General features: G+C 29.0%; 1 long non-coding RNA gene across 1 annotated transcript in view; it reads right to left on the bottom strand.

Moving 5' to 3' along the window:
* LOC142318237 (uncharacterized) overlaps window positions 1-10,395 on the bottom strand; it is a 34,223-nt gene extending 23,828 nt beyond the window's left edge. Inside the window, exons 1-2 of the long non-coding RNA XR_012754859.1 lie at window positions 10,294-10,395; window positions 2,315-2,407 (exon numbers count right to left, since the gene is read on the bottom strand). This is a non-coding gene — a long non-coding RNA (uncharacterized LOC142318237). The remainder of the gene's footprint in view (window positions 1-2,314; window positions 2,408-10,293) is intronic.
* Between the last annotated feature and the right edge of the window lie 13,017 nt (window positions 10,396-23,412).

The following is a 23,412-nucleotide window of genomic DNA, read 5'->3' as shown; positions in this document are numbered from 1 at the left end:
CATTTTATATGAGCAGGAAAAATATACCTTATTTTTTTCAGGTGATAAATTTGAAATACTTCTTTTACTTACTACTGCAGGCCTCAAACTCTGCACCTGCATTTTTTTTTTTTTTCACTAGTATGAAAAAAAAAATATGTGTGCAAATGTCTGAACATAAAATGAATTTTAAATTAATTTATAATTAGTTATAAATTTACAGTATTAATATCATTATCATCTTCACACTCCCATGGTAGAGAACCTTGGGTTACAAAGTAACCCAAAGTTCTCTACCATTCAGAAAACTTGCCTAGCCAAAACTTAATAAAACTTTGTTTGGATCTATTTCCTTTACTTCTTGAAATATCTCTCAATTGAGTCACAGATATGTTGACAAGCTCCAAATTTCTTATCTTTGGTTTCTCGAGCACATTACTACATCTTAGATAATTAAATTTACTTACCTGCTCAAAAACCATCTCACAAATTTCTATTCTCACATGGCTCAAGTTCTTTCCTTTAAATGGCATAACTTTCATCTTTGGGGCAGATATTTATGAAGGTCGTTCAATAATTGAAGAGGTAAATGGCAACAATAGAAAAATTATTAAACAGAATATACTGAAACTGTCTGATACTCAATTTGGCACCCTAGACACAGAAAATATTAGCTGTTTAAAAATAATTTCCATTACTATAACCTCTTTTGTTTATTTCAAACTGTTGGTTCTGCTTGAAATATACACCATGAAAGAACAGCAGCATGCACTGTAATAAGATTTTTATTTTCTAAAAACATAAAATCGACCGACCAAAATTCACTCGCTGTTGTTAAAACTGTATGGAATAAAGTTTATTAACTGTGTATTGAACAGTTTAATCAGCCAGAACAACTGTCATGATCTTATTTGCAAAAGGAGACAAATACAAATGTGGGGGATTGTTGAAATTTGTAGTAAAAGTACCACCAGCACTATTCATTTAATTACCCATGATAATCTGAATTATTGCAAAATTCATTCACAGAATGTTCTAAATAGCCGACTCAAAATTACAAAAACACCTGAATTCGCATTTGTTCTTAATGGTAATACTTTTTTAGATTGCATAATATCTAGTGTTGAAACTCGAATTCATTATTTTAAGCTGGAATCCAAATATCAGAATATGTAACTGAAACATTCTACAAATCTCCATACATCTAATTTCAAATGCAAAGGCAAATTATCTGAGACTATTTGAGGAATAACTTTAAATGAAACCATTCTCTTCCATAAATCCACTAATATTCAACAGTATTCAACACTGAGGCACCAGTTGGAACAATGAATGTAAATTTTCCACTCCAGCTCTCTTCAATCCTGCCATTCAAAACAAATTAGAATATTCACAAAAATCCAAGAGCTTGTTTCCACTTTGCATTAAGAACTATATCTTGTGAGTTCCTTTTTTCTACCACAGTAGGGTGCTAGTAAATCTGAGCAATCAAAATAAGCGCAACAATTTATGATTCATTTCATTATTGAGAAATGTATCCCCTACTCAAAAATACTGAATTTTTTTATTAAAAATAATACTACAAATGATTTCACTCCACAAAGCTGATGTGTTAAATTTCTATGGGAATAGATAAAGTTGAAATATGGATTTCAATAAATGATGTATTATTGAACAAAAATCTAATACTTAATGAAAATCTTTTGGTGTTAAAAACGAATTACAACAATCACAAAGAAACTATGTAACTAGTGGGTAATATAGCACAAATTTAATGTTGCACAGTTCAATCTAAAATTTAAATCTTGTTTTGTTGGGCTGATCAAATCTACTACTACGTTGATATCAAATAATAAAGCATTTTTTTCAAGAATGAATAAAAGTGCAGAAAAGTTTTATCAGACAAATTAGCCTAAAAAAGTACAGATCAAGATTGTTGTACATAGTGAAAGAATGTATTTTTAATACATAATGAAATAAATAAAAACTACTGATTCATTACTTCTAATACAATATTTTTATACCCTAAAAATCTGAACTGTTTCATAATTTTAATAATCGACAATCTGAAACTATTATTCTACATTTTACATATTAAGATTCTCACGTACACAATACTTAAATTCCAATAATTTAAAGCTTCTATCAAACAACCTGTAACCCTTCTACTCTCACATTACAATTGCTCTAGAATTTAATTTTACGCTTATTTCAACTCTGTAAAACACTCACCCTACCTATTTCTAGAAATCCAATCTAATCTAGAAATTTTCTCCTTGATTTTAACTTTCAAAAGATACAAATTCCTCAAACTAACAAAATACAAGTACATCACCTTAAGCTTGCTATCTTCTGCAAGCTATTATACCTCCACCCATCACTCTCCTGAAAGCAGAACTCCATGAAGCAAGGGACCCATAACTTAATCCTGAAAAAAAAAACATTAAAATTATTCAACTTGTTCTGCTCAACAAATGTTTCAATGAAACAACTAAGTAAAAGTTCTTAACAGAGGTTATTTATAGTTAAAACTACAAATATAAAGTTTATTTAGAGTCAAATTGAAATTACTTAATGTATTATATCCACAAATACTACAATTTATTTTCTTAACCAGATCCTGGAAGTCTCTCCAAAACTAGGTTTCAATATGCAGGCTTTGTAATTTCCCCAGTAAGTCACCAAAATTAATCCCGAATTGCCAACTGATTTGACAATATCATCTTCCTTGCCAGCGTCTAATTCCAAAATTTCAATAAAATGTTAAAACACTCCTTCTATTATCAAATGATCAAATGCAAATTCATAGGTTCCCTTTATTTTTTCAGTCTCACTGCCAATTTTGAATCAATGTTTTCTAATTTTCCTAGTAAAATTCCTATGGACAATATCTCCTGTTCTTTTTCATTATATGAGTGTAATCATTAATCCCATAAAATCACGGTAGAGAAAATGCTTTATGAATGGCACCTGAAACTTTCTTTCTAGAAGATACAAAGCTAATCACAACATTACATTTTTTATAATCATTTAAATTTTATTTTACAATGATCTTTCTCAACAAAAAAAAAAGTTTTTTGTGTGAATAATTTCCCTTTCTTAAAAAACTATCAAATTAAGTAAGGAGTGTCAGAAAATCATCCTTAATTAATGAATGCATATTTTTTTAACCTTTTTATAGCCTTATATAATAGATGTTGAGATTTCTTGATAGTAATCAATCCTCTCAGGATTAATTCCACTTACTTTTCCTACAATTGTTTACTATCAATTAGAAATAAATTAGATTTCTGCAGTTATTTAATAAATTATCAAGCAATTCTGGGAATAACTGGTTTCTACCTATTTGACTGTTGAAAGGGTATTAGGTGAACTGATGGTCAATGTTTATTAAACATAAATACACATTAAAGAATAAGTTAATGAAATTACTGCTACTTGTTATTCATTAAATCTGATTTAATCTTATATAAAAATAAAATACATCAACAAACAACAGCTATTTATCAGAAGAGTCAATTATTTAACTAATATTTAAATAATGAAATGTAAAAGCTATAAATAATTTTTAAAGCAAAGTTTTTCATTCCAGTTTTTCTTCTATAAAACAAAAAAGTTTAAAAATTTTCATAAGCATAACATAACACTTACAATAAGTAGAAATTACAAAGCAGAATTAACAGTTTTATTCAATAAAATTATAAATACTTTAACTTCAAATTGATTAACAATACTGAAAAGCAAGAAATTAATAATCTGATAAGAAAATATTTTCTTTATCATAACTTCTATTTATAAGATTCATCAATTTTAGAATGACCATTACTTTTAATATTCTCTTTTCATCAGGAAAAGTCAGTCAAGATGCTTTTAAATTTTCACAAACAATTGGCAAAGAAGAACTTCAATATTACCAATTCATTAATGGGGATAAATGTTGCATCATTATGTACTGTTAACAGTCAGTTAAGATGGAAACTTTCTAAAACTACTCCCAATATCAATAGAAAATATTATAAATATTGACTACTAAATTAAAATCAATTAATTTCTCATTATAAATATAGACAAAGACATACTTTTTGTTACAAATTTTCTACGGAAGAACAAATTTATCTTGACTATTTTTAATGTTGGTTCCAAATTTTTTTACTTTTCCAAAAATTAACACAATTATTAAAATTGAAACTAACTGCAGTTTTTATTTCAATTAACATGACTCCAATTTTCTTTACAGTTAAATAAGATTTTGGCTTAGCATATACTATTAAAAAGGCCATAAATTAATTCTTTATAAAATAATATTGAATGTGGAGATTCATTTTATTATTACATGTTTAATTACATCATATAACTAAAAATATTTAATATTTCTGTACCTTTCAATTGTTAAATTTAGAGAAACATCACCTAGTTTTCTTATATTTCTTTGTACCATGAATGTGTGTATGAGTGTGTGTGTGTGTGTGTGTGTGTGTGTGTGTATATATTTTTTTTTTCTTCTGTTTACTCTACGTTGAGGCCTGAAGTAAACAATCTGCATGTTTGTGTTGCATGTAAATACAAAACACACATACATATAACAACTTTCAACCAGTTGATGAAATCTATCAGGTGACCAAAAATGACACATTACTTTTAAAAAATAGCTACCACACAATAACAACGTTAATCATTACTTATGTCTGTTATTAATCACAGATTAGTTATTATTATGTAATTATAAATATGTTAGCTCTACAGCAATCTAAAAAAAGCACTATTATTGAACAATTTATTCTAATTTCAGTTTCCTAATTTTATAATATTCATATTATTTGCTACTTCAGGCTAAGAGTAAACAAATGTTCCTTGTGTTAGTCCAAGCATTTGAATTGCAATTTGGTACATATCATGTATGATGTTATACAATCAAAAGCTATTTATAGTTTTATGACAACAGTTAAATTATACTTCCAGCACTATTTTAAAAACAATTACTTGATCTTGTGAAACTTCATTATTATTTTAACTGTGGTTTTGTTAACTGCTTGCGATACTTTAAGTGAAGTTGTTTTTGTCATTAATTTGGTTTAAATAAGTATCATACTGACATTTATGACTTACTTGCTTTATTACAGTGCTAAAATTTAAGTTTTTATTTATAAATATTTTTAAGTGTCATGAAATTTAATAACTATGACTAAGATTCCTTCTTGGTGTAAAACACAGAAAAGGTAAAATATTAGGAAGTGGGGAAAAGACAATAGTTCTTAATGTTTCAATAAATTTTATGAAAAATACCCTACTTTAGAAATTAAACCAGTAGAAGCACTTACATCTAAATTCACGAGTGTATACATTTCAAGTATTGAGAGACTGCGAGCTGGAAAGAAAAAATATAGGGTAGTATACATGCCAAAAAAGAAAGAAAATGTTTAAAACCACTTTGGGCCAATAATTTCAATAAAAATGCTGTCAGATCCTAAGTCCATGGTTTCTTTTTTAAAAATGTATTACCCACACCCAATAAGGCATTTTCAGCTGTCAAAAGTGATCTGGATTTACTGAAAACTAATCGGGCTTGTTTAAATAAACTTCTTTTATCAATGGGTTTCAAATTTTCAGAAAAAAGTAGACTTCATAATAAAATAGTTTTATCATTGATAAGAGATGACAAAGATTTGGCAAAGGAAATATCTGAAACAAATAGAGTTTAGAAAAATGGTAAAAAAGTTTTTCTGTCTGGATGAAACTTGGGTGAACGAAGGTCATTCAGTCAATAAAGTTTGATGTAACCCTTCCATTAAGGCATCTAAACAGGCTTTTCTGTCCAGTAAGTACCAGAATAAAACAGACAAAGAACAAAGGAAGATGGCTGATTGTAGGTCATGTAGGAAATGAAGATGAATTTGATAACTGTGCATTATTAGTTTTCCAATCCAATAACAAGAGTGATTTATAACAAAGATGTGAATGGTGATTTTTTAAAAACTGGTTTAATAAGATTATGAAATTAATTCTGCCGAATAATGTTATTGTTATGGATAATGCACCATACCAAAGAGTAAAATTAGAAAAAATCTCAAATTCATCATGGCTAAAAGCAGATAGAGGATCGTGGTTGAGAGGGAAACAAATTCCATTTCATTCGACATATTTAAAGGTTGAACACCTAGAAGAAGTAAAAAAAAAATAAGCAAAAATAATAACTATGAAATCGATGATATGGCTGAAGCAAATGTACATACAGTATTACGGCTTCCACCATATCACTGCAACCTGAATTCCATGGAACTAGTGTGGAGTCAAGTAAAAGGATTTGTACCTCGGAATAACAAAGCTTACAAATTAGTGGATGTAAAGGTTTTACTTGAACAGTATCGCTGAGTTAACAGCAGATAAATGGCAGAACTTGTGCTTAAACTTGTGCTGCAACAAGAATAAAAATTTGAAGATGGATTATTTAGTTGATATCGAGGTAGATAAACTCATTAATTTTGAAAATGGCTCCTTGGAATCTAATGTTAGTGAAGATGAAGATTTTTTTCTCAATTTCTTATGGTGAATTACTTGATAAATAATCATATCCACTCAACACCTCAAAAAATTGACAAAAAAAACAACAAAAAATGGTAATAAATCATAAAATATTGTTTAATTTATTTTAAGCATGAAAATAGTATTTCAGGGTTTGTATAAAGCACTTAAAAAATTATTTACAAAACTTTTTATGTTTATCATTTCATTAAAGCATTATTTATTTTGTATAGCTAATAGCTGCATTTGACAATTACTACTGTAACAGTAAAACAAAATTACCATCTAAGATAACTTTAGTATATTTAACAATTTTTAAATTTTTCTTGATTTGGTATATACTTTTGTGTACACCTGATTCATACTGCCTCGCTTGACATGTGTTTTGCTTACTTCAGGCCTCAACATAAAGTAGAGGCCCATTTTATTCACCTTTTATATACATACAAAATAAATCACAAAATTCTCCTGCAAGTCTAATAACCTATTCTACTCGTGAAAACAATGGAAAAAGTTCAAATAAACATATGTCCTAAAATACTTTGTTTGCAAGTTTTTGGCTAGTGAAAGATTTCGCTCAGATTTCAGCTACCCCGGTGAAATAAAATCATACTGAAATTTTTAAGATGTTAATTAAGGGGCAAATTAGTGATTTCTTATGGTTTCTGACCTAAAAAATCAAATAGAATAGGTTCAAGAACTGTAGCTGCAATAGTTTTTGAGAAATCCAGGTTGAAAAACTCATAAATTGAGGTAAAATACCTTGTTTTTTTTTTATGTTCGATGTATAATAACTTTGTTAAATGGGTTGTAAATACATAAAACTTATAAAAAACAAAACTAGTACAGAATTTAATTCTGAACAAAATGGTGTGGATAAGTTTAATAAAACACAGAAATGTTAGAATTCAAATTTTATTTAGAAACTAATGTGCATTATATGTACCAATTTATAATAAATGTTCAAAAATAAGCCAACATTTTCAACACATTTCTTGGCATGCTTGTGTTGCTCTTATTTCTTCAGGGCTATCCTTAAGTTGCTCAGCTACATCCATAATGCAGACAATTAATTCCTCACGAGATTAATTCCTCCAAACCATTGACTGTGAAACTCTTATCTATTACAAAAACAACGTATACTGACACCTGACAACTGTGCTGAAATGTATTGATAATTTCATCAATAACAGCGTCAAATTGGACACCTAGTATAAGCACTAGGTAATGAACCTGTTTCCCAAAGATTGCAAAAAGTCACACTTGTTTTGGAATCCTGCGATTCAGAAATCATATTCCATAAAATTGCATACAACCAAAATGAATACCATATCACTGTTTTCCTCTGTTATACGAGGGTTATTTTTTTTTCAAGGTTTGATCGGTCGCGAAATAAAAACACGCGCAAAAATCGAATGAACCTTTGCGCATATGTGTTGAGCAGCGTCTCTAGTATGGCCTTCAAACATGCCACGTCACTTCATTTAGTTCTGAACATGCAGCTAGCACGTAAACATGTCTACAACAAGTGCATCTCCTGCCAAGTGTGAAGTGCGTGTGGTAATTCGATTTCTTCAGGCTGAGGGATGTAATGCAGCTGAAATTCATCGATGAATAAGTAATGTGTACGGTGAAACTTCAATGAGTGACAGCAAAGTGCGACAATGGTGTAGGAACTTTAAAGCAGGACGTGCAGATGTTCGTGATGCAGGCGATCAGAGAAGGAGGCGAGTGTCAACCGATGATCTCGTTGAGCAAGTGGATGAGGCAATTTGAGAAAATCGTCAGTTCACAATTATTGAATGATTCGTTTCATGAAATTTCAAGGTCAGCTCTCTACGCCATTGTGAGCGAGAGACTTCAGTATCCCAAACTGTGTGCGAGATGGGTTCCCAAGATGCTGTCTGACCATCACCAAACAATGAGAATGGATGAGGCATCCATTCTCAACTAAGAAACGTCAGGGAGGCCCTAATGTTTCTCCAGTGCTACCACAATGAAGAAGAAGATTTTTTGAACAAAATTGTCACAGGGGACGAGACATGGGTCCATTTCGAAACTGAAGAAACATACGAACAATCCAAACAGTGGGTGCATTCTCACTCTCCCAGTAAACCAAATAAGTTCAAGCGAACCTTCTCCAACAGAAAGTGTTTGGCTACTGTGTTCTGGAACCGGAATGAAGTTCTCTTGGTGGAATTCATGGAACGTGGCACGACCATCATTGCAGCCTTCTACTACTGTGTGGCTCTTCAATGTCTACGAAGGGCAATTTGGAATAAGCGGAGAGGAATGCTGTCATCAATGCTCGGTCGCACACTGCAGCTGTAACTACGAAGCTCCTGCAGCGTTTTCGTTGGGAAGTGTTTGATCACCCACCATACAGCCCGGACTTGGCTCCATCTGGTTTTCACTTCTGCTCACATGAAACGCTGGCTAGGAGGACAACATTTTGGCACAGACATCAAGCTACAGACCAGTGTAGAAACATGGCTGAAAACACAAGCGGCTCCATTCTATGACGAGGGTATTGGAAAGTTGGTACCACGCCACGACAAATGTCTACATCGTAGTGGTGACTATGTAGAGAAATAGCATAACTATCTAAGTACTTGTTACAAATAAAAAAGTTTTTATTTTCACTGTGGTGTTAATTTCGTGACTGATCGAACCTTGAAAAAAAATAACCCTTGTAAATAAGTACATCATTACATCAATGGCAAACCAATCACGATGAAACTAAAATTCATAGGAAACCTTTGCTAATGACAGCACAGATCACAGTACCTAATGTATTTAATATACCTTACAGAATGATTGAAACACTAACAGAGTATTGTGCATTGTTGATGTTGATCAGCTGTTATTTTATTGCCAATTTTGAAATAATAATTTTTCAAATAATTTATTGTATTTCAGTCATCAATAAAAGAATTGTTATCTAAAAAAATTTATTTATGTTCATTTTACAATTATTGTATCATTTCCATTTTTTTTTTTTTTAAATTTTTTAACAGTAAATTTTGTTTTTACAAATTGTTCACTTCATCAAAAAAGAATTTGGTTTCTGTTTATATTATAAATACTTTTCTGATGTAGCATGTACTGTTTCTAATTAAAACTCAAATTTTTCTAACTTTTCTTTGTTTCATTCAACTTATTTTACACCATTTTGTTCAGAATTAAATTCTCTACAAGTTTTAAAAGTTTCATGTGTTTGTTACCCATTTAAAAAAGTTATTATATTTTACTTCAATTTATTGGTTTTCATCCTAAATTTTTCAAAAACTACTACAGATATGGTTCCAAGAACTATTTTATTCAATTTTTCAGGTCAAAAACCATTAAAAAAAAATCACTAATCTGCCTTTTAATTAATGTCCTACAAATTTCAGTACGATCTCATTTCACCAAGGTAATCTGAGTGAAATCCTTCACTAGTCGTAACTCGCAAGCAAAGGATTTTAGGACATATGTTTATAAACTTTTTCCATTATTTTCCTAAGGAGAATAGGTTATGGAAGTTCTGAGAGAACTTCATGATACACCTGTATAAATAAATCATATATAAATTTATTATTTCTTAATAAAAAAGAATCTATGACAAAAATTTATGTTAAAATCTACTAAAATCTGTACACTACATCACACATCTCAAGTATTGGTGGTGGGGATAAAAGGCTCATAAACTAACAGAATAATAAAATTATTTCAACTGACATTACAGCTGACTAGGGAGAGAAACTAATAACTGTATATCAATTATAGAGTTAAGGAAGTAAAAAAAAAACTTACACACTAATTTATCTGGATGCAGTTCACATTCAAGTGTATACATCTGAGAATGTGATTTCATCTGTCTTCATCTATAAAATGTACCCTACCAATTCCAACAACCTGTAACAATATAAACTATATATTAATACAGCAGTTAGGTAGAAAGTAATGAAACTATGCTAATGATTATTCTTTTCCTTATAAAAAAAAATTCATAAAGTACACAGTTAAAAAAATAAATAAATTTAGACATTAGCTGAACATCTACCAAAATGCTTTGGAATATATTTGACCTGACATCAGTTTTTGAACAGCTTATTTGTAGTTGCAGCAAACTTGAATGAAATAGAAATTTATCCAAATAAACAATATTATTACTCGCTACTTACTGTTCATTGATTAAACATTATTTTCATAGAAAGGGTTCAATTTTTGATAAGACTTGAGAGAATAAAATCTTACAATCAATAGATATAATTAAGAAATTACTGTGAAGGTTATCACCTAAATAACTGATGTCAGTATTGGCAGTATGGACATTACAATTCTTTTTTTTAGGTGCTCACAATCCTAACTCATACAAATCAAAGTAAAATGAAAGAATTTTCTACGTAGAAGAATAGAAAGTGGTAAATTCACTTGATAAATAGTAGGTATTGAAATAGCTAAGAAATATGTACAGTCAAATTGAAAAACTTACAGCAAACCTGATTTTTGTTAAAAACAGCTTCCTGTACTTTAAATCCACCCAAGTGTTCTTAATTTTATTTTATTTTACACAAAAACTTACCATTTTTGTACAACTACTATTTATGTCCCAAGTTTCAAGGATTACATTTTAATATAAAATGATTGAAATTGCTTGACACAAGAATTTATATTATTATAATGCTAATTAACTTGTTTCTGAATAAATTTTAATTTAAAAAATAAAAAATCCAATAACAGCTATTTGGTGGATTGAAGAATTGTAATTTGTATCTATATAGTCATACCATTGCTTCATAAAGAATAATCTTTGTTATTTAGAATAATATATGCTTTGAGCTAACAACCAAACTTCAATGTTATATGCTACTACAATGAAATAAAAATTAATTACTGCATTTTTAAGTTTCCAAATTCTGACATTCACTCAGAGGTGGTAGTATATCTTAAAAATACTGAAAAACATTGGTTACCTAATACCTATCTGGTAATTAAACAATCCAGTCTTAAAAATCTAAACTAATGTTTTATATTTATCTTCTAACATACTTGGAGAAGAGGAAATCATGTGTTTTAAGGAAGTATTTATGACTTAATTATTCTTTCCATGAATGCAATATAAAAATTCCAAGGAAATCATTCATAAACTCATTGTGGAAATCATATAGAAATAAAAAACAGAACATTGTAAATTATTCATGAGAGAAGAACTTACAATTTAGTGGCACAGCAATTGTTCAAGGCAATGAAAACAGAAACAGTAAGGGAAATTATCATTAACACTTAACAATAAAGTTCTCTGTTATTACAAAAATGATCCAGAAATTAATTCATAACAATACTTAGAAACTACACTGAAATAAGAGAAACTACACACCAAAACAGCATTTCAACTATGCTTAAATCATAACTTTTTTCTCTGATTAATTTTCTTGCAATGTTAATCATAGAGGTTTATAATTCTAATTTCTGTTTAATCCCAATATTTTACTCAGTTATACATAATTAATCAAATTTATAACTATTGTAATGCAAATATCAATTTTAAGAATAACTTTCTTAAAGATTAATTTTTTATCTCCCATAAATCAATTTCATTTCCAAAATAAATTTTTAGTTCTACTTGTTATGTTTAAAAAGTAGAAAATTTTAGTTTGCTTTTTAAAAGTATTTCTTTTAAACACAATTAGCCAACAAAAACTGTTCAGCAATAAGTACATTAGTGTAATATAAAAGGCAAAAATCCCACTAACAGCAACTTATTCTAAACTTTAAATAGACAAGGAACTCTTTTCACAGAAATGCACAAAACCAACTGTTTTAAAATAAATCTCTAAAATATAGAATGAAAATAACTAAGCATGATATGTATACCAAGAAATTTAAATAATTACCAAAAAAAAAACTAGATAATAAAATACTGAATGTTTGTAGGAAATATTCTTTCACTTTACACAAATACTATCAATACACCTCAAAAGATACAAAAAAGAAAACAAAAACACTGACCAACACCAATCCAGTACATCTTTTGCTAGGATCAATGTTTGACAAAATTAATTGTCAGTCAATGAAAATAAAACTTATTAAAAATAATTGATATTTCATCACAAAGGATACTATTTTCACATGAATCAAAGAGATAGCAACCTCCTAATGGTACCACATCGCAAGTAAAACATTAATTCTGCCACTAGAAAGAGAATAAACAGAAATAAAATAAAGTGTACATAATAAATAATAATATAACTATTAATAAACCACAGAATAGGAACAAAAGCACACTTACCAATGCAACAATAGGAAAATCTTCATTCAATTAAAGCAAACTCGAATGCACCAATCAATCACTTATCTGTTGAATATATACAATCGATAATATATAAAACAACATTAACAAAAATACTGAAGCAACCAGTAGAAACTGTAATACATTAATGTGGTAAACTGATATGAGTGGAGTAAAACCATCACTGAACTAAGAAGGGAAATCAGCAATAAAAAATGTTTGTTTTACAACCAAACAATACTTTTTTTAAATAAAACTTATTTTACCAATTCTGTAAATACCTGAAAATTGTATTACATGACACAAATAAAGAACATTTCAATCATTAAATTTTAAGTATAACCAATTAGCAAATGAAGATAATGGAGCACCACATTTCTCAATAATTCTTCAGGACTTTTATAATTATACAATTAAACAATCAGATACCAACATTTTATTTATTAATATACAATAAATCAGCAAATAAAGTAATTGTAGTATTCCACTTCATAAGATGAATTAATGATGAGTTTTACATAATTATTTTTCCTCAGTATAAATAATACAACATAATCAAAAGACTAACAAAGCCAGAATATTTCATAAATTTTCTTGTAACCAATTAGTATTGTTAATATTATTATCCTATACTTCATCAATAGAAGAAGTAAAAAACTAAATAATACCTTTCATCAAATTCCATTTCTTAAAGTAATGCTAATGAAAAAGCTTAAACTGCCAAAATAATTTACACTTTTATAAAAGAAGAAAGCAATGTAACAAGAATTTTAAAATTTAATTTTTAGAAATTTTCACAAATATAGTAAACTGAGGTAAACGTTGCAATTTTTCTAATTGAAATTAAATCATGCCATGTCAGTATTGTCACTCATGATGTCTCCAAAAATAAAAGTTACAATACACAAAAACTATGCACACAACACAAGACAGAGGGGGAAAAAGTAGCACAAGAATTCAAAATTTATGATGATTTATGTACTGGAAATGGTATCATCAGAGACTTTAATAAATTAATTTACTTTAAATAAAAAAATATGATATCAAGACAAAGACAATGTTTAAAATACACATTTACTGAACCTGATGACCAACAAATGAGCTTCATTTCTTACCATTTCTTCTACAACCTACTTGTTTCAATAATTATTATACAATTATGACTATAATTTAAATAAACTCACAATTCTAAAGTAGAGTAAAAGTCTACCTCAACTTCCTCATCAAACAAGAAATTACATTGCTGCTTTACAATAAACATACAACAAAAACCAGATCATAACAAAGATAAAATATTTTTCACATTCCATTCTATAAATCAATAACTTTTAAAATTACAAAAACAACTCAAAATTGTCAAATCTTACACACATGAAATTCAATAATAGAAATTAATTACCAAAGATATTTGCAACAATAGGAGATAACAAAATTTTATGTCCCTGTTGTCATAATTTAAGCAAACAATAACGGTGAAATTTCTTTTATAATTAAATAATGCAGCCTGTGGAAACAAAACCTGGTTTTCTGAATACCTTTACCAAACTCGCAAATTTTAACACAAAGTTTAAAGTGTTCAACTTTTAATAAGCATCTACCACATAAAATTTGTTTCCTTTTGTGCATGAAATTTGGTGAAACATGTAAAAATATTAATACAACATTAAACAACCAAATGCAAATAATCATAATCAATATGTAATTATAATGGAATAAAATAATACAAAAACTATCTCTTAAGAATAAAAATTTTAATTAAAAAATCTTTTTACTGTTACTAGTTTTTCATTAAAAACTGGTAACAAAAAAAAACTCTCTCTGGGCAAGCTAAGCAATAAGAAAAAGGTTAGCTTACAAAACTGTCTATACAATCTTCAAGAACAGAGCATGGCAATCAGCCCAGGTGAAGGGGTTAGGTAATGCAGATTACAATGAATATAAGTTAACAAGGGGTCCAAGATTGTTGGACTGGCTGAGAATCTGCAACTACGTTTAATGACTTATCATATTCTTTAAAAGTGCATCTCTAATTCTATGTATTACTTTTAGTTTGACTCATAAACTTTTCATACGTTCAAATTTTATTTTTCGCTAGCTGCAATGACTTTTCTTTATTTTGTAGGGGAGGTTTCTTTGATGGTCCTGAAATAAGTTGCTTCCAGATAACATTAACTAGAATCTCTTTAAATGTAAATTTACAAGGTTATGTAGAAATTCAAAAAAATTGTACTTGTTTATCACTTCTTAAATTATTATAGCATAATTTTTTGGTATGATTCTAAACTCTTATCCAAAACTTTGAATAGCATTTAAGGAAAAAAATCACTGCTGCATTTCACAGGCTTAGCAAACATTCAACAATATTTTCTTTACATATGTTCTGTTCTTTTCTTAATTTTGAGCAAGATCCAGATATTGTCTTTAGCATTTCTTGCAAACATTTTTAAATATTCTGTAAATATTAAAAAATATAAAACAAATTTACACTAATGTACTAAAACTTAAATTTTAGTACATTAGTAACATTAAAATAAAACTTTTATTAAAAGTTTAAAATAAAACTTTTATTCTTCAATAAATGTTGAGTTTTATGTCTGCACTAAATTAAAAGCTAATTAGTAGATGACTTTTAATATTCATATGACAACTTTAAAATGTAAAAATTTTTAAATTTATTTTAAATAGTTTAATTTTTGCTTTTAAATGATTAAATACAATAGATTATCAAGAAAACTGAAAAAATTTCTTTGAGTAATGGCTTGGATGGTTTGGCTAATATGACTATTTAACCATCTACAAAATTAGTTACTCTCTTATCATTTCACAAGGTTTGTGAGCTCTGTGTTAAATTAGTGGAAAGAGATGTTTGTAGACAAATGCAAATGCAGTAGTTTAACTTCCTTTTTAAACAAGTATAAAGTAAAATATAACTGTAACAGTCATCTTATACAACAGGTTGCTTTAATAGACCATATTACATTAATAAACAGCATAATGTAGTTCATGTCCTAAATAAATTTTTTACACCAAATTACCTTTTAAATGTAAGAATGAAACAAAGAAGTAATAATGAATAAAGATATTTTATTAATGTGAAAGGGGACATTTTAATTACTATAAGCCTTATTTAAATAAGGAGCAGCTCAAACTATCAATATCAAATTTTATTAATACCCACCAACCATCAATATTACCACACACCAGATAAAATCTTCAAAAACTCTCCTCTTACTTTTCCGTAGATGGTTCGGAGAGAGTTCATTTTCTATACATTTCCTTGGTTCTGGTGCATTTCATCAAAATTAAGTATTATACAAAAAAATAAAAATACGTTGAGGCAATATTTCATTATAACTATTTATGCGATAATTTTTGTCAAATACTTTTTTACTAGTAAAGAATGGCTGACTGCATTTTCTCTTTCAGAAACTAATTTTTACAGCTATTTATCAAGAATAATAAAACTGAAGGGAACATATAAAGAGTAATATAATTATCATCTGTATTACCACACTTTGATTTCAGGCTAAGCAGCAACAAAGAGAATGAATGCAAAGCAATACTCACTTATAAAAAAGTAAAACTGAAAGAAACTGGCAAAAAAAGAAAATACTAAATGTAAAGTATGACTTGACTTGCAATAAAAAAGCTTATTTTTCAGGTCTTCCACTTCAGAGTTAAATCATATTTTCCATTTATTTGTTTATCCACTAAACAGGTTTTTAACTGACAATGACAGTGATGGTCATTTGCCACTAATAAATGCAAAATCAAAACTGTGAAACTGCACCTGTTCTGTAGTGAAAGTGTTTAATTGTGGTGATCTTCAGATATTAGTTTATTAAACATGGCTTAGGCACAGGCATTTTACCTTACTTACTTCACAACCTTTACCTTCCAGAATGCAACTCTGCATTAGACTAGGACATCAGGTTGCAAGCAGTACTATTTATTTACTTATTTATACTATATGAAATATAGCACACCTAATAGATTTGAATTTGGATCAAAGACAGAAATGCATTCCACTCTGTATCTTCTACACCTTGAATCTTCTATTTTCATCCATACCAATGTAGATTATTTTTTAATTATTTTCACACAAACACACTCACTCACTAACTACTATTCACCTCAACGAAAACAAAATAAATCCTTTTTTCATACAATCTTGAAAAAGCTGTCATGAAATATTTAAATATTTTTTCCAATAGTTTTGTTTTAAATTGTTTAATAGCATTTATGAATTTATACAAAGGTAAAAATTTTACATTAAAACACCCAGATAAAATCTTAACCTTAATATAATAGACATATAGTAGGAATAATCATTTTATACCCGAGGAGTGGTCATAAATCAAGCACTTAAATCACACAGCATAGTTGCAAAATGACCAAAATTTTCAAGTTATTTGTCTAAAAATATGCTCTATATTGCTGAAAAACAAAGTCAAGCATTCTTTCACGATCTTGTAACTAGGTATATAATTTTCTTCTTTGACAATATATATTGCACTGGTATACATATTTGGCAAGATCTGCTTCAGCTTCAATGAAACCATTCCTCTACTTTTATTACTTTCTCAAAATTACTTGTCTCACCTTCCTCTATTACACTGAAAGAACTGAAGGTTTGCCCCTATCTTTATCAACGGAATTGTCAGCTGGCTTAGACGAGATGGATGAGCGAGGTTTGTTGTACTATCTAACCAGATAACATCGTCCGATTATTAATAACAAGATACATTTGTATATAAAATGCAGACACAAAAGAGTAGTACACTAAACACACCAACTGGTGATGGGCAAACTTTCAGCTTACTATATTGTCTTAGGGTAGTCTTTAGAAATTTCATCTAGTAATTTAAGTTGGGTAATCTAATGCATCTTATGGCTTAGAATGGTTCTTCATTTTCATTTTGATACTGCTACATTGTCTAAAATATTGAAAAAATATCAGGAGGAACAACTACTTGGTTAAAAGGCATACAAGCTGATTGCATCAGGTAATTAACTCATATGTAATATCTTTCTGAATAATACTTTCATCCATTTTTATTTTCTTCAACAGCAACAGAATAGCAAGCTTTTCTTCAAATACATTTCCGTGTTATATAATATTACTTATAGGCAGCTATGATAACTCATATTTTCTTGTCACAGCTATTACAAATGATTCTCTTAGTACTAATATTTTGTGTTTTTCTTTTAAAACTAATTGTCTTCCCCATATTCTTTGAAGAGTTTTTAATTTCATTCCTTTGTCATTACAATGATAAAAATCTACATGCTCATAAAGATATATTATTTATCCTAATTATGCCAATAATTTATTTGATCAAAATTATGAGGGAATATACACTATCACTCTGGTGGAGTGGTATCATCTTTCAGCTTTTTATCTAGAAAATCCTGATTCGAATCCAGGTCAGCCTGGCATTTTTCATATATGAAATTAACTGTATATTTGGATCAGAATTCAAATACATGGTCACAGAAATCTGATTTGAATAAAACATTGAAAAAAAAGACGTTTATAAATCAGGCAATATCAGAAGAAAAAGGATATCCTTAAAAATTTCTAGTGTAAAAATACATACATATTACAAAAATAATACATTAAAATATAAAATATAAAATACAGTTAAAGTGAAGGATTAAAAAAGTGAGTACAAGATTTAATAGGAAGGAAGAGGTGAATTTTGGATCAAGTGAGCTAAGAAAAAACATTATGTAAGCATTACTGCAAAGACACAAGGTAACAATAAATATTCTGTACCTTAGCAAAAACTGTCAACAACCACTTATATCCAAACATTATAGGGATTGTGATGTTGGTTATTAAATCAAGTAGTTAAAAATCTGGCAACTTCAGTAATTTTTTCTAAAAATGTCTTTTTCAGAATGTATTATTAAAAACTGACCTAATTTTCAAATTATCTGTGGAGAACCAATCACCTTTAAAGCATTCAAACTGTTTACAATCAAACTATCATTAGAAAGGACTGAGTCAAAGAAATTAGAACCATTTTCAAAGATAACTGTAATTATGTCTTTGATGCTGTAAGGAAGCTCAATAATAGAAATGAGAAAAAGGAATGAGCCAAAAATAGATGTTTGGGACACCATACATCACTTTTAATATTCAACATCACACAACATTTTAATTCTGACCAGACTGCCAGGTTTTAAATATCTTCAACCTCTGCAATCAGTTCAATATATTGGGGCCTGTTCTCAGGATGACCAAAACCAATTGGGTACACAGTACCACACACATCATAATGCTGCAATTTCCTTAACACTTCCTGATCAACTGAACTAAAGGCTTTGGTAAGTTAAAGAAACCCCACTTTCTACCAAGAGAAGAGTAGATAACTGAAATAAATGAACCTGGGACATCCAGTGTTGATCTTTGTGGTTGAAACCCAAAGTAGTCAGTTTGAATCAGATGAAATAGCTTAACACTATTCAGATATTTCCATAAAAAATGATAGAATAATTTCTAACAGCTTAGAAAGTGGACACAATAATGACATAGAAATATAATTATCAACAGACTGATGACCACTATTTTTATATTAAGACCTCATCATTGTGGTCATTTTATGGAATGAATATATTTCTGAGTAATTTATAAACAGAAAATTCAAAGAACCTACTATAAAAGTATAAAATAGTCTCAAAAAATAGATAATAAATACACTGGTGCATATTATTATCTATCATAGAGCAGTGTTAGTAGTGAATGTGATTTGAGCAGCAGTAATAATAATAAACTTATTTACAAAGTTTTGTTTTCTAGTATACAACTTTTACTAACAAGGAGCTAAAATGGTATTTCTATTTCATCAGTAAAATTCAGACCTACGCCAGATATTTAACACAATATAGCAGTTCATGACATTACTAACTAAACCATTTATATAAGCAATCCGTATATACAAGGTGTTACCCAAAATTTCGGGGAATTTTTACCATAAAAATAAAATAGCTTACCATAACTTATAATTTCCACTGTGTCCTTCAAAGTAATCCCGTTAGGTATTGATACAGTGATCCCAGCGTTTTCCCCATGATTCCATGCATCTCTGGAAGTCTGCAGGTGTAAGTGTTCGAAGCAAGTTCTGCGTTTCTTCCTGAATCTCCTCAATTGTGTTAAAATGATGACCTTTCAATTGAAATTTTATTTTTGGAAAGAGAAAAAAGTCGCATGGGACAAGGTCAGGTGAATAGGGCGGGTGAGGAATCACTACTGTCCTTTTTGAAGCCAAGAAATTCCGAACAGCTAGCGATGTGTGCGTGGGCACGTTGTCATGGTGCAGAACACAGCTATTGTTACCCCACAAATCTAAACATTTGCGTCTAATGCTTTCACGTAACCGCTTCAAAACTACAAAATAGAACATCCCATTGACAGTTTGACCAAAAGGAACAAATTCCTTATGGATAATGCCTTTGATCTCGAAAAAACAATCATCATGGACTTCATGTTGCTGCGAACTTGGCGACTTCCACTACGACGACTGCTGCTTAGTTTCAGGGTCATACCCGTACACCCATGTCTCATCATCGGTTATGATGCTGGAGATGAAGTTAGGGTCCTCTTGCTGAATTTTTCAATTCACTACAGACAGCTACGCGATTCTGTTTCTGGTCGCTGTTCAACAGTCTCTGTACAAATTTTGCAGCAATACGTCTCATGTTCAAATTGCCCGACAAGATGCGTTGCACGGACCCGACATTTGTACGATTGCACAAACATCATGGATTGTTTGTCTACGATCTGCAACAATAGCCTCTCGCACTTTCACGATGTTTTCCAGTGTTGCATTTGTTGATGGTCTTCCTGAACGCTCATCGTCATAAACTGTCGTTCGTCCATCTTTGAATCGTTTGTACCACAAAAAAGTTTTACTTTTACTCAGCATTGTCACCAAATGCTTCCACAAGCATGCGACGGGTTTCTGCACCAGTTTTTTTAAGCATGAAGCAAAATTTGATGCAGGTTCTTTGCTCTTTAAAATCTGCCATTTAGAACTTTGCCGAAGCAGTAAAACACAATGTAACACAACATTACACAACCACACGAAAGTCAACAATGCAGCCTCTCACCATCACAACTGTTGGAACACTGATTCACAAAGTACTGTTAGCCACATCTAGCGGCAGCAGGTCGTACCTGCACGAAATCCAAATTCCCTGAACTTTTGGGTAACACCTCGTATTAATATAATTATTATATTTCAATGTGAATCATGGGTTCCTTAGATTAATGAAAAAATTTCCATTAGCACAAAATAATAAAGGTATAATAAAGATCATGGGGGTTATATTAGTAAGTCATACCTTTGTCAAAATTGTTCATAATATTACACAAGCCTATACCAATCCAAAATCAGGAGTAAAGTCACACTAGACATACACTAATACCATGATATACTGAATGGCTTAATTACAGTGCTTAAAATAAAATTACTTTATCTACATGGTACAGTACCAATAAATACTGAATCACTTAATTATAGTATATATAATAAAATTACTGTATCTGCATGATACATTACTGTGCTTTAAATTTTATTAACTTATCCTATTTAAAAAAATAATTGCGTTTGATACAATTCACAGTAATATAAACAAAAACACACTATTGCATCTGCTGAATAGAACTGCACTAAGAAATAATATTTTTACATCCAAAACTGTATAATCTGAATACTATTCAAATACCTATTACCATTTCCTGTAGGAAGGGGCATGGCTAATCCAAAATACATTACTAGGATGAAAATCACTCGTGTTCATATAGATAACTTTCTTCTTTTTTTCTTACAGTGATAATTTTTTTCTCAACAGAATAATAAATGATATTTTATATAATTGTAAAAATATAAATAACTGCTAGAATGACATTTTTTCAACAGTCATAGATTAAAACAAATAATGGAACCAGAAAATAATCACATTCAATTCATTAATTTACAGAGCAATTAAATATCTCAAACACAACACAAAAAAATTAAATAACGAATTAAATAATAATAAATTCATTGCCACATCGAATGGATATAATAATAATTTAATAGATAAATTGTACTTCAAATTAAAAAATAAATATAAGAGAAAAAATAAAAGATAATAACTCACAAAATGATTATGTAAAAATAGAATATAATTTAAATTACAGAAAATTTAATAAAATATATAAATCATTTATCTAAAAACAGCATATACAACTAATATAAAATCATAAATTACATTATTATAGAGATCAACTAAAACTCAAATAAATGGTAATAAATATAATTTCAACAGACAGGGAGTACATACAGCCTAAAATTTGAAGATTGTAAATTATGATACATTGGTATGACCAATCGATCATTTTTAATTAGAACTAAGGAACACATTAACTGTATAACAATGAAATATAAAGACCATTCAAATTTCGCTAAACATGTGTTACATAATTATGATCCAAATATATATATGGAAGTATTGGATTACTTTTTAAACTCAAAAAAATTCCATATATACAAAAATAAATTAATAAATGAACAAGTTAAGTTCGATGATGATATTCTGTTTAAGCAGACCATGAACAATTAACAGATGTAGTCATTTAGACTTAAAACTTTAACTTTTGATGAATAATAAAATGACAATCAATTGTTATATATATAATTCAATTATGGTAGTTTTATAATTTTAATCATAATTATATTCCTCTTGAAGATGGCAGAATAGCCAAAAACACTCGAGGAAATTAAACTGGAATTTGTTATTTTTTTTTTAATTTATATATAACAGTTATTATACCGAACGGTGCCAGGTTCAAAAAACTAAAACAAATAACCTATCAAAACTATTATTAATACATTTTGATAGTGGAAAGTTTTGCTAATAAAGTTTTCAATTCAACTTTCAGATCACTATCCGAATTTTATGTTGTTCCAGTGATTTATGATTTAAAGATGTTAATTTTTATTTGAATGACAGAAAAAAAAATAATGCTTTATTGGCATTCATGAGAACTACTGTCATGCTACCACAAAAAAATTAATAAATATGAAAAGCATTAGTAAAATCATTCTCACACACCTGCTTACATACATAATAAATAAACAAAAATCTGATATCTAATAAAAATTCATTACAAACTAACTGGTTGATTTATACTAAAAAGATATTAATTAGTAACATTTACTAATGGAAATTATAATCAATAGACACCTCAAGTAGCATATAGTATCAAGGAGGTGTTTACTAACTAGAGGTATCTGAGAAAAACCTGAGAGAACTTTATTTCAGTTCTAGTAATTGAGAAACTTTGATCTTAACTTCATCATTACATTACTATCTGAAAATAAATGAATACAATGAATTAGCTAATATGTAAGCCAGCAGGTTTAATGCTTATACGTTAAGTCCAGTATAGCAAAATTGTTATTTACCAGTGATCCACACAAATATCAGCTTCAGCTACATTGCTATTAAATGATAATTTTATGCAAAAATATAGTGCAGAAAAGCATGTATGTACTGAATTTGTCAATCAATCAAGTGTTCCATTTGTTTTCACAAGTTAAACATGTTATTAAAAGGAAATTTAAACTAGAAATAATAAGAGTAAAGTT

The sequence above is a fragment of the Lycorma delicatula genome, chromosome 1, assembly GCF_047948215.1.
Source record: "Lycorma delicatula isolate Av1 chromosome 1, ASM4794821v1, whole genome shotgun sequence".
Taxonomy (NCBI): Eukaryota; Metazoa; Arthropoda; class Insecta; order Hemiptera; family Fulgoridae; genus Lycorma; species Lycorma delicatula.
The sequence above is the reverse complement of the archived record's forward strand: the minus strand, read 5'-3'. Positions and strand labels throughout refer to the sequence as shown.